Source organism: Mastigoproctus giganteus, chromosome 2, assembly GCF_048544385.1.
Source record: "Mastigoproctus giganteus isolate SK-2022 chromosome 2, ASM4854438v1, whole genome shotgun sequence".
Lineage (NCBI taxonomy): Eukaryota > Metazoa > Arthropoda > Arachnida > Uropygi > Thelyphonidae > Mastigoproctus > Mastigoproctus giganteus.
Window position 1 is genome coordinate 169,704,120 of NC_143576.1, and position 13,576 is coordinate 169,717,695.

Consider the following 13,576-nt stretch of genomic DNA (forward strand, 5'->3'; position numbering starts at 1 on the left):
AACACTTTTTTCATCACTAGAAAATACAATTTGTATTATACTATATGTAACTGGGAGTATGGGTTAGGAGAGAAAATACAATGCTGTTTTTTGAAAAGTAGCATTTAGGAAACAAATGATAGTGGTTTTTGGTAATCCTGTTGGGTAGCAAGCTACTTAACAAGTAGCTACTTAAATATCAAGCTACATAATAGGGTTTGGTAATCCTATTAGGCAGCTTCGTATTATACAAAGGCCATGCTTCAACCAAATACCTCAAATTTTTTTCTCTCTCATGTGATATTGCATATAAAATGTAATGGTATTAAATAAAAATTTAAATTTTAGTGCTAACATCCTGCAAGTTATCCAGGTGGCAAGGCTGTTATAGTTTGTAATAATGGAGGATGACACTGATGTGCATATGAAGGTGTATGAATGCAGAAAACACTGACCCGTTGAGATTCATCAACATTTGAACAACTTTTATGAGGATATGATAGTTGATGCAAACACAGTGGGTTACAAGCAGTGGGTTACAAGTGACTGTGATGATGGTGACTTAAAGAACATGCTGAGTTCGGGCCATCTTTGCACTGCAGCAATGGCAGAAAATGAGGAGAGAATGAATAAACTGATTCGTGAAGACTGGATTCATTAAGATCCAGGAAATGTGTGCAAGAGTAAGAATGGGTTTTAATGCATTGAAAATAATTCTGGACAATCTGGGATACAGGAAACTGTGTGAGTTCCACAAATGCTAACACCAGATCACAAGCAGCAGGGAAAGTGTAAAGTTGTGCTGATCTTCTGGAGCATGAGACTGTGGGTGAAAATTTTCTTCACAAAAGATGAAACTTGAATATGACCACTATGAACCAGAGTCAAAGCAGCATCTATGGAGTGGCAACACAGATTCACCAATAAAAAAAAAGAATTGAAGGCTCAGCCATCCACCATAAAAACCATGTATTGTTTTTTGGGAAAAGAGAGATTATCCTTGTAGATTTCCTGAGACAAGGATACACAATCAATTCTGCTTGCTTTGCAGAGATACTGAAATAGCCAAAGACATGAATTGCAAGAATGAGGCCAGAGAAGAAAGGAAACATTTCTTCTTTGGCATGACCCAATACTGGCATCCTACCAAGGGAAACTGCTGTGTAATGAATTCAGGTTTGTCCTGTTACAACTCCCACCATACAATCCTAACTTTGCACCATAAAAATTTTACCCATTTGTCCCTACAAAGAATGGCCTTATAGTGAACACTTTACCAATGACAATGTTGTTGTGATGGCCATCAAAATGTGTCTCTTGGAGGTAAACAGCACCTTTTATGAGACAGGAACAGACTCTGGTTGATAATGAGCTAAACGTATATAAAGTGATGATGAATAAGTGGAAAAATAAACTTAAGTACCTAAAGACTTCAAATAAGTAATATACAATTTAAATTGGCATACCAATAGTGGTATCCAAGAAGGAGAATTGACAGAAATAGTTTTGGAACAACGTTCATATTTTGGCAATAATTTGTGTGGACGCATGTGTGCGTGCATGTGCATATATATAAGTTATACATTACATAAAGCTATGAATGATGACTTGACTAAGCTCCACAGAAATTAATAGCTGTATACATCTTTTCCTCTATGGTTTATGACCAGGAAGGTTCGTTCTCACTATATATTTTTATTTTGATGTTGTAGGAGTGTTGTTGTAAGAGTACTGTGATGCAACAAAACAAGCTTATATAGCCTCAGCCAAAAAAAAAAAAAAACCATTTCACATCCATTCCCACTAAAAGTTGTCCAGTTCCTCCTTAAACTTATTTAAGCTATCAACTTCCACAACGACAGATGGAAGTTTGTTCCAGCAATCAACTACCCACTGGCTAAAGGCATTTTCCATACATCTATTCTACAACTATTCTTCCTCAATTTAAATTTATGCCCCCACAGATTCATAATCTGAACAAGGAGAAAAATCCCATCAGAATTGAGTCTGCTCAACCCATTCAAAGCCTTATACACCTCAATCAGATCACTTTGCAGGTGCCTAGTTCCAGATGGCGCAATTTGTAGAAATTAAGCCTTCCTTGGTAAAAGAACCCCATTGTTCCCCTCACAAATTGTTGACCTTCTCTGTGCTTGCTCAAGCAACTCTACATCCTTCCTAAAATGAGTCCTCCAGACTTGTATGCAGAACTCAAGGCATGGCCTAACCATTGCCTTATACAAAGGGATAAACACCTCCTATTCCCTATTAGCAAAATTTCTGTATATCATTGACAAAATACCCATGGCCTGCTCTGGCAGCCTTTCTGCTCTGCTCAGAAAGCTTCATATCTGTCTGCACAATTACTTCCAGGTCATTTTCATTTTCTACCACCCTAAGTTTAGTACCATACAGTTGGTACTTTCTCTGGGGTACTTTGTGGTACTCTATGCAGTACTTTGCATTTGTCAATGTTAAACTTCAGTTGGCACTTCTCAGCCAATCTGCCCAACTTTTCTACATCCTGTTGCAGTAACACACTGCTATTACTGCATTAACAACCCTGCAAACCTTTGTATCATCTCCAAAGATGGACATTAAGCCTGAGATACTTTCATCAATATCATTGATAAATATAAAAAACAACAGTGGGCCCAACACTAAACCCTGGAGGACTCCACTAATAACATTAGTCCACGAAGAGCAGCATCCATTGATTACCACTCTGTCTTTTCCCACCCAACCATCCTTTTATCCACTATAGCAACTTGCTTTAATACCACACTGCTCTAACTTGTACAGTAGTCTTCCGTGTGCAACAGTATCAAAAGCCTTCCTGAAATCTAAGTATATGATATCAAAATTATTTTTTGCGTCCAGTTCCTTTGTAACCACATCATAGTATCCAATCAGTCTTGTCAGACAAGACTTTCCATTAACAAACCCATGCTGCATCTGAATTATTACTGCAGTCCTGTCTAGATAATCCTGGAATGCTTCCTTAACCAGTGACTCCATTATTTTTCCCAGAACAGAATTTAAACTAACAGGTCTGTAATTACTCGTGTCACCCCAAAAAGGGTGACTCGTTTGGGGTGACACAAATTGGGGATACGTTTGCACATCTCCAGTCCACAGGGACTTCTCCTCAGTACAAGGATGCTCTCATAATTATGGGTAAGCGTTTGCTTATTTCCTATGTCACCTCCTTTAACACAAGGGGGGGAATAAAAAAGTTTGTACCTTTACCTAGAAATAATAGCCCTAGAGAGGCAAAACTTCACAGGAACTTTACCTTTTTCTATGTATTCTTCACGTATAGTTACACATTTCTCCCATCTATGGATCAGTTGTTTAATTACTTGATCATAGAAGTCCACACTTTTTGCCTGAAACCAAGATTATTGATAATTTCCTGAGTCGAATCAAAGTGGCATCCACGCAATGGTTTCTTTATTTCTTGAAACAAGAACAAGTCTGATGATGCTAGGTCATGAGAATAGTGTGGGTGCTGCAGTAGTTCAAAGCCACAATGGGCACCAAAGTTGGTGGTGGCAACAGCAGTCATGTGAGCCGGTGCATTGTCTGACAGAAGATGGACACCTTTGGTTAACATTCCATGCCTTTACACATTCAAAGCATCATACAACTTTTTCAAAAGATTTCTGTAGTATTCTCCAGTAAGTGTGGAAACACGAGGTAGGTAATCTGTCAGGATAACCCCCTTTTCTACCCCAAAACATGGACAACATCACCTTTTTTGTAGATGGAGTAGTCTTTGCCTTTTTGGAAGGTGGGGAGGCGGTGTGCTTCACTGCTTTGACATATCTTTAGTCTTCAGATCATACTGGTACACCCAGCATTCATCATATGTCACCAACTGATCAAAAAAAAGTTCTCAAAATCTGCATTACACAAATCCAACAATTGGTGAGAACATTGCATTCGACATTGCTTCTGCAAAGGCATCAGCAAACTTGGAACCCATCGTACGGAGACCTTAGACACGTGCAAATGGTTATGTAAAATGCTGTGGACAGACCCTTAACTAATTCCCATTGTATTTGCAATGAAATAAATTGTCACATGTTTGTCACTCCGCACCAGCTGCTCAACCTTTGCAACTATCTCACTGTCTGTGGATGTTATTGGCCTTCCTTCTCTTGACTCATCAAAGACACCTGTACGACCACACTGAACCTACCATTTTCACTTTTTTACAGTGTCATAAGATGAAACTTCTGCCCATACACAGCTTTCATTTCTTCGTCAATTTCCTGAGTTTTCTTGCCCTGCAAATGCAGGAACTTGATTACTGCTTGATACTCCACTTTGTCAACATAGCATCCATCTTCAGGTTACGGGCTCCACCTCTGGTGTACGATCACCTATGGGAATGAAATTTCACATGTTAGTTACTGAATATGTGGGTGCCTCCGTAGCCAGGTGGGCAGGAGCAGCAGTGCGTAACACACGCTTCTTGATCAGACTGGGGTTCGAGCCCGTGACCACCAAATACGGAGGATGCAGAAAGGTCAGGAAATGACCACCGCATATCCCCGGAGCAATATGGCCTTAGTTGCTAATGCTACTAAAAAAAAAAAAAAAATCAAATAACAAATAACAAATACTGAATATGTAGACAACTTATATTAAAAACGGTATCTTCCTATTAATGTTTTATCTAGGTCAGGGTACGAACTTTCCGATACTCCCTTCTACATTATTGAATAGATCCCATCCACCCCCACGTGCCTTTTTTATGTTTAACTTCAACAATTTCTCCTCCACTTTGCTCTCAGTTATTACAAAATCATTTAGCTCCCTGTCAGAGTTTAATAAGCTTCTGTACTCCACTTCCCTACAGAATTCCTCATGTGTGAAGGAATTCTGTAGGGAAGTGGAAAATACTCATTCAATATGTCAGCTATCTGAGCAGAATCATCAACAGTCAAACCATCGATACTGAGTGGACAATCTGATTCATCCCCTTCCTTCTAGAGTTTATATAAGTAAATAAGCCCTCGCTGTTTTTCTTAGCATCCCTTGCCCAAGATTTCTTGTAATCTGCCTTTGTTTGCCTAACCTCCTTTGTGATTTGATTACAGACTGGCTTATATCTACCATAGGCTTCTGTGTTGCCTGATAATTTATATGCATCTTCCACAATGACAACTGCATTTTTCTTCTCTGCCACATGTCTCATTAGTTCATATGACATCCATTCAGGCCTAAACCTTGAACAGTATTTCTTAATCGGTATGAAAAACTTAGTAGCTTCGACAATTAATTCCTTGAATGCTTCCCATTTAAAATTTGCTGTTTGTAACATCATCAGTGGTTTGTAACATCATCTGTATAGAATTTAAAAACTCTCTGAGACCACTGTCATTACCTTTACAAAAGCAAAAACTCTTCCCTTTACCTCTGATGGTAGTTATATCTTTAATTAAATCCCACATCAGTACACTGCAATCACTGCCACCTTGTGGTTTCTTTATCTGCAAATTCTTAATGCACAAAAAATCACTGCTGACAAAAGTCTTGCTAGTGTGTAAGTGACCAACCCACAAGTTCCAGTCAATACCTGGGAAGTTAAAATTCCAGATATTGACTTGGATATTAAGCCAACATGTTGTTTGATGATTTATGTTTTTATTAATTATAATAATCAAAATTAAGAAATAATGGGACAAACAAATATACCGTTCATCATTTAATAATCTTTGCCTATAAACAACAGAAAACGGAAAAGACAAAAATCTTTATGCATGTTCTTAGTTCTCTCATCTCATTTCATAACAAGTTGCTTTGGGACTGTGCTCCTTTCAAACATGAGAGGATTGGAAAATGCCAATTTGTGAAACCTGGCAAAACAACTGAGAAAAACAGCAAACTAAATTATGTGAAACCTCTCTGAATATCACAATATTTTAATAGAATGGGCTAATAAGTATAGTAATAGTAGTCAAAATATTTGGTAGTTAAAGTGTCCGATGATAAAACAAAAGTATCCTGATTGAATTATATTATATTGAACAGCCAGAAATTTAATAATCATGTTAGCTGATTACTCCTTTGTCATACTTCCTTTTTTTTTAACTAATGAATTCAACTACTGATTACTTCAGCATTTACAAAAAAAAATAGCTGCCAACTTTTGAATTTCAAAAAGCTGGAGATCAGACATTTGTATACTGGAGATTTTTAGGCCCAAAAAAAAAAAAACAACAAAAAGGTTTCTTTTCTGAAGAGGAGGAGCAAAACTGGATATTTTTCAGAAAAAAACAGGTTTTTTTAACATCCATTCTGTACTAGATATTAAATTTCACTGGTAAAATGCATATTTTCTAATAAAATATGGACACAGGGATTGCATGCCACACAGTACACCTTTAAACATTAGCTTACCTAATATTTTTCTGCCTCTGGATTTCTGTTTGGATATTCTATTAGACATCACCATGTTCTGTTTTCTTCAAGAAAGATTATGTTGCAGACTTTGCTCTCTTCAGAAATGTTGAGTCAACTTGTTGTTCATAACGATCACCCTGCTGTCTAGACTTGGCTGCCAGAAACATTTCCAAAGCTCCACCAGAAAGAGAAGATCTGAACTCAGTTTTTTCTTTTCTAACCTGGCTGAATGTCCAAACTCGCCAATGATATAAAAGTTGGTTGGATTGTTAATGACAGTAATGATGGTATGCTACTGCAAGAATATCTAGAAAAGTTAGGCAGACGGGCTGAAAAGTGGCAACTAAACTTTAACATTGACAAATGCAAAGTACTGCATATGGGTAGCAGTAACCCAATGGTAATGTAAGGAAATGACTGTGTGGGTAGTTTTACTCTCCACTACACTCAGGGTAATGGAGAATGAAAAAGACTTGGGGGTAACCGTGCAGTCAGATATAAAGTGCTCTAAGCAGTGCAAACAGGCAGCCAGGACAGCTCACGGGATTTTGTCAATGAGTCAATGATGTACAGGAATTTTGCTAGCAGGGATAAGGAGGTTGTTGTTGTTATTTGATTTTTAGGAGCATTAGCAACTAAGGCCATATTGCTCCGGGGATATGCAGTGGTCATTCCCTGACCCTTTCCGCATCCTCCGTATTTGGTGGTCAAGGTCTCAAACCCCGGTCTAATCAAGAAGCATGTGCTACTCACTGCTGCTCCTGCCCACCTGGCTACGGAGGCGACGATAAGGAGGTGTTATCCCTTAGTATATATTTGGTCAGACAAGCTGCTGGAACAAGTACAGAGAATGGCAACAAGATTGGTGAGGGGAACAAATGGGGTGCTCTTAACAAGAAAGGCTTCAACTCTGAAAATTGCAGCATCTGGAAACTAGGCACCTGCTAGGTGATGTGATTGAGGTGTTTAAATCTTTGAATAGTTTGAGCAAGCTCAATTCAATGCTAATGGGATTCTTCTTCTTGCTCACATTACACACTTGAAGGGGGCACAAATTCAAATTGAGGAATGACAGTTGAAATAGATTAGCGGAAATTTGCCTTTAGCCAGCAAGCGGTTGATTGCTGGAACAAACTTCCATCTGTTACTGTGGAAGTTGACAGCTTAAATAAATTCAAGGAAGAACTAGACAAACTTTTGGAGAGAATGGATAGGTTTTTTTTTTTTGACTGATTCTGTATAAGCTTGCTTTCTTGCATCATATGCCACTACTAATACTAATGCTTTCTCACACTCAGCACTGCTTTGAGGAATTGTTTTTTTAAAATAGCAAGCATTGCTTTGGACAAATTGTTATATTTCAAGATTCTTTGTACACTTGTCATTTCCCCAAACAAGGACAACTGTACATCAATTTTTTTATCCTTTTATAATAGCATCTGGTAGGTTCTCACAATGTAACTGACAGAAATGATGCTTCAAAACATCTATTGTATCATCTATTTATTTTCTTTAATGTCACTAGCAAGTACTGGAAACTTGTCCACAAAACATTTCAAGTTTGAAAATGATGCACTGCCAGTTGATGAAATGTATGCTACCTCAGCATTTATAAGAACATCATTTCCTTAATGAACAAAAGAACCTTCTTGTTTTAGACCCTCCATGACCTTGCCAATAGAAATGCCTAAATCAGAATCATGCATGTTGTTTAGCCTTTTTTGGTAATCAGTTTCTAAAATGGAAGTGGAAGATCTCAAAACTGTTAGTAAAACAAATTTGTAAATAACGTTCTTCAACATATCTAGGAGTAATGACCTCAATACACAGATGTAAGGTATGTCAGATTGAAGCGCTATGTTTGGATTTTAAAATGTTGGCATAACATTTAAAAGAAACAAGCAAATTGCTTTATTCAAGCCAGAAAAGCAAACATAAACAGATATTTTGCACAAGTGAGGATAATATGCCTAGAATTATCAGCTTGCTTGTTTAGGATTGCTTTTACCAGAAGTTTGCATTTCAGAAGTTCTTTTTCTTTAGTTCATCAATTTGTCCTCTTTCAAAACTTTTGGATTTTTAACTAGATTTGAAGATGAATCAGTACCACTCAACAGTAATCGGTTGTTGTACTTTTGAATTTAGTAACTCTGGAAAGTGTTTATATTGCTTTTCTCCCCTTCTAACCTCTTCTTTAAACATATTTATCAAGGTTACCAATGTTCTACCAGTCTAGTTACACATTTAGGCAAAGACATTGAAAATTTATGCATGCTTAAAAATCTTATTTATTTGGTGGCATGCACCAGTTGAAATTGTTTAAATCTATCTTTCCTTTTAGCATTTCATTATAGATAGCAATAAATTTCCACCAAGACTGAGCTTTAGTCAGTGAGATGCAGATAAAATTCGAGGGTGGTGGGGTTGTAGAGTTGAACAGATGGTGGATTTTTGGCTGCTGAAAACAGATAAGTAGTTTTGATATTTTTACCATATTCTTCATTAATTAACAAATTACATTGTGTTCTACAGAGATATTAATAGGCTTAGTAGCGTTCATTAGCTTATTTTTTAAATTTAACTAGTGATTTTTCTAAGTTATGACTCACTGCTCGTACCGGTGTTGGCGCCATTATTGTCCAACTTGCCGCCATTGTTGTAGTATACAATTGATATGAAATAGCATAACGCATATCTCAAACTGATAGTGTAAAGTATAACGTAAAACTCACTGTTTTACGTTATACCTAAGTTATGTTGTTGTTGTTGTTTTTGGTTTTTTAGGAGCATTAGCAACTAAGGCCATATTGCTCCGGGATATGTGGTGGTCATTCCCTGACCTTTCCGCATCCTCCATATTTGGTGGTGATGGGCTTGAACCCTGATCTAATCAAGAAGCGTGTGCTACGCACTGCTGCTCCTTCCCACCTGGCTACGGAGGCGCCCACCTAAGTTATGACTCACTGCTCGTACCGGTGTTGGTGCCATTATTCTTCAACTTGCCACCACTGTTGTAGTATACAATTGATATGAAATAGCGTAACATATATCTCGAACTGATAGTGTAAAGTATAACGTAAAACTAGATAGCATAATAAGTAGCACTGTATTAGGAATCTGTTAGTTTAGTAATGTATTATCAATTAATCAATAAAATTTATTAATCTTATTAAATTTCATTGTTAATTAAAATGGATTTAAATGGAAATCATGACCCAGACTAGAGCTGCAAAGCAATAGGCATAGATTAGTGGGAGTGTTATGGCTTGGGAGAAAAACGAAGGGGGCGATTCTCCAATGCATCACAGTCTCAAAAAATGCACAAATGTGAAATGTTTGTGGACCTGTCTAGAACAGGACACGATTTAGCCAAGGAGGATGTTTGTGTGTGTGTGTGTGTGTGTGTGTGTGTGTGTGTGTGTGTGTGTGTGTGTGTGTGTGTGTGTGTGTGTGTGCTAGGTGCCTAAAGTGTCAAGAAATTAGGCCAACTCAGAGTTCTTATGGGCGTCTATGAGAGTTTGAGGTGTAGGATAGATGACCTCGAAGAAATTAATATGAAGCTCTCAGCTGCCCAACTCAATGCCAGAGCTCAATCTTGTGCATCACATCAGTCAACACAGCAGCAATCTCCAAGGCAGAAAGCACTGGTCCCTAGGAACTAGTTATTGTTGGTGACTCTATTGTCAGGGAGACAGAGAATATATTATGTAAAAAGGATAGGTGAAACAGGGCCAGGGTATGTCTGCCAGGGGGCAAAAGTTGATGATGTTGTAGAGCAGATATCATCTTTTAAGGGCACAAAAGGTGATATTGTTCTGCACAGGTGATATTGTTGGCACTAATGACATTAAGAGTAAGAGATTTGCAGATTTACTCAAAAAGTACGGTCAATGTTGAAAAAAAGTTGCGAATTAGGGTTAAAATTGAAAGTGTCTGCAATTCTGCCCAGGCACAATAGGAGAGATTACATGATGTTGTTGTTACAGTGAAACTTCCCTTTAACGGACAGCCAGGGGGAACGAAAATGTGTCCATTAGAGAGAAGTGTCCGCTAACAAGAAATCTGAGGGAGAAAAAAAAAAAAAGAAAGAAAGAAAAATCGTTAAACGTTTAATGTAAAATTAAATTAAAATATATACAGATTTTGAACAATATTTTTGTAAATAATATACATACAATTGTGCTATGCATATTATGACTTTATCTTAAGAAAAATACATACAGTAATCACTTATTTTCTTCTGCACCTTCTTCCAGCTGATAATTTTGTTTTCAACATTTGTTTGGAGTGAAGAAACCATCGAAAGTCCTTCAGTATCTTTACAAAACAGTTCACGACAGTTTGTTTTCTAATTGCGTTTACTGAAGAGGAAATCCATTGAATCGCATCTAGGACGCTGATTTTCTTCGCAAGGTCACTCGCACATGTTACATCGTTCATGTTTGCAATGAAGATGTCTTAAAACACGTTTTCTGTAGTGAAGTCTAAAATTTTTTATTATCCCTTGATCCAAGGGCTGACACTGCAGATGTGTTTGGTGGCAGAAAAATGATTTGAATGTTGGAAAATTCAATGTGCGGGTGAGATGCAGCATTATCCATGAAAAGAATAATTTTTCTGTTTTGACGAATCATGTTTTGGTTAAAGTGACTTATCCATTCGCTCATGATATCTCGTGTCATCCAAGCTTTTTTATTAGACTTCCAGTCAACATTCAAAAGATTCAACTTTATGTCCTTGAAACAACGAGGATTTTGTGGTTTTCCTATAACAAGAGGTTGTTCAAAGTCTCCCAGCATATTTGTACAAAATAGTACAGTCAAGCGTTCCTTAGAAATTTTTCCGCCCTGGCACTTTTCATTTTTAAGACTCTGTTTTTTCAGGAAGAGCTTTAAAAAAACAACCCTGTTTCATCACAGTTGTAAATATCCTTAGCTTCAAAATCACGACATAAATCTTCCAATTTGACGGTCCACTCTGTTACGACCCCAGTATCAACAGATCCACCTTCACCACTTACGGTTTTCCAAGAAATTTTATGCAGAGTTTTGAACTTGTCTAGCCATCCCACAGAAGCTTTGAACTCATTTACTCACATAGATTTCGCAACCTCCAAAGCCTTTTCCCTAATAATAGGCCCATTAATGGGAATTTGTTTAGCACGTGCGCAACAAATTTGAAGTCCAACAATTTTCGGGAATGATTTTTGAACCTGATCATTTCCGTGTTGCCAAAATTGTTTGAGCAGTTCATTTTTTTCTTTAGGATGTCGCTTACCTGCGTCTTCTCGATTTTGAATTTTGCAGCGAGATTGCGAACACTATTTTTTTGCCGATCATACGCATTAATGAGTTCAACTTTATCTTTTAAAGTTAAATGTTTATGAGAAGACATGGTGCACTTCACACGACACTGAACAAAACTGAAAAGGCGAAAGGCCGACCAAATTCCCCCGCCCCCTGAACACACCGAATTCATCAGAAGTTTTACACGTGCCTTAAAATTCTTGAAAAAGGGTTTAGAACCGCGATGTAAACCTTGATAAAATTCAGAGAATTGGAAATAGAAAACACACAATTGAGGCAATACGTGGAAGAAACGTTCCTAGAAAAAGGGCTGTGAGCTCGCCCGCTGTCTGTTATGGGGAGATCAAATTAAGTGCTAATCTAAACGAAACAGTGCAGATTGCCTGTCCACGTCCGTTACAGAGAATGTCTGCTAGACAGAAGCTGCAAACACGTTAAAACCAATGGAGGTGAGTTGGGGAATTTGAAAATGTCCGTTGTAGAGAGATGTCCATTAACGAGAGGTGTCCGTTAGGAGAAGTTTCACTGTATTTGGATTTTAGGAGCATTAGCAACTAAGGCCATATGCGGTGGTCATTCCCTGACCTTTCCGCATCCTCTGTATTTGGTGGTCACAGGCTCGAACTCCGGTCTAATCAAGAAGCATGTGCTACGCACTGCCGCTCCTGCCCATCTGGCTATGGAGGCACCAGATTACATGATGAGAGCCTTGTCAATCAATTTGGCACTGGAGAGATTGTGCAAGACTTGTGGGGTAGAAATTTTTTCAGCATGGTCAGTGTTGTTAACAGGAGAGACTGCTTCTACAGGGATGGGGGCACTAAATAGAAAAGGTGCAAGAATATTTTCTGATGCTATCGAGGCAGTGTTAGGTGGGTAGGAAAACAGATAGCTTGGGGGGTTCACAGACTAAAATATTAACAGTGGCCGTGGGCAGAGGCGAAAGTGATTCTTGCACCGCTTCTGTTAGAATGAGCAGCAGCCTGGAAAGTAAGGTGCTGGGGATTTCCGGACTGCTGGGAGTCATTGTGGAACAACTAAATAAATGGGCTGTGTTAAGTTAACTAAGAGTAAGAACAGGTGCATGTATACTTGCATGTACACCAATGCTAGAAGTATAGTTAATAAATCTGATGAGTTTGAAGTCCTAGTAAAGACACCAAAGGTGCATATTGTTGGGATATCAGAGACATCGTGTCACACAGATATATGCAGTGCAGAATTGGAATTTGGGGAGTACAACATATACAGAAGGATAGACAGGACAGGAAGGGAAGAGGGGTTATGCTGTTTGCGAGGTGATCTGATTGAGGTATATAAGGCCTTGAATGGGTTGAGAAAGCTCAATACTGATTGGATTCTTCCTCTTGCTCAAATTATGAACTTGAGGGGGCATAGATTCAAATTGAGGAAAGACAGCTGTAGAATAGATGTGCAGAAATTTTCCTTTAGCCAGAGGGTAGTTGATTGCTGGAATAGACTTTCATCCCTTGTTGTGGAAGTTGATAGCTTGAATAAATTTAGGGCTGAACTAGACAGGCATTTGGAGTGAATGGATGGGTGAAATGGGAGGGTGTTTTTTTTTTTTTTTTTTGGCTGATGCTGCATAAGCATGCTTTCTTGCATCATATGCCTCAACTAATGCTAATGCTTAACGAAAGGCATGCAGCATACAAATTAATAAGATGACAAGGACAGACTATTACCACATGCTTTCGGGTTCTTCAGAATATTATATCCAATGCTGTATCCTACAGAGTCACCTTCCAATCTGGCATTGAGAGCAAGCTGCTTCCGATTTTACAATTTTTTTTTTTTTTTTTATTACAAAAGGTAGACACGATTAGATATAGTTTGGTTAACACAGATGACCATAA

General features: G+C 38.1%; 1 protein-coding gene across 1 annotated transcript in view; it reads right to left on the reverse strand.

Annotated features, from left to right (window-relative positions):
• The window catches only part of LOC150089737 (RUN and FYVE domain-containing protein 2-like), a 399,341-nt gene that overhangs the window by 36,093 nt on the left and 349,672 nt on the right, over positions 1–13,576 (reverse strand). The gene's annotated exons all lie outside the window — the stretch shown is intronic.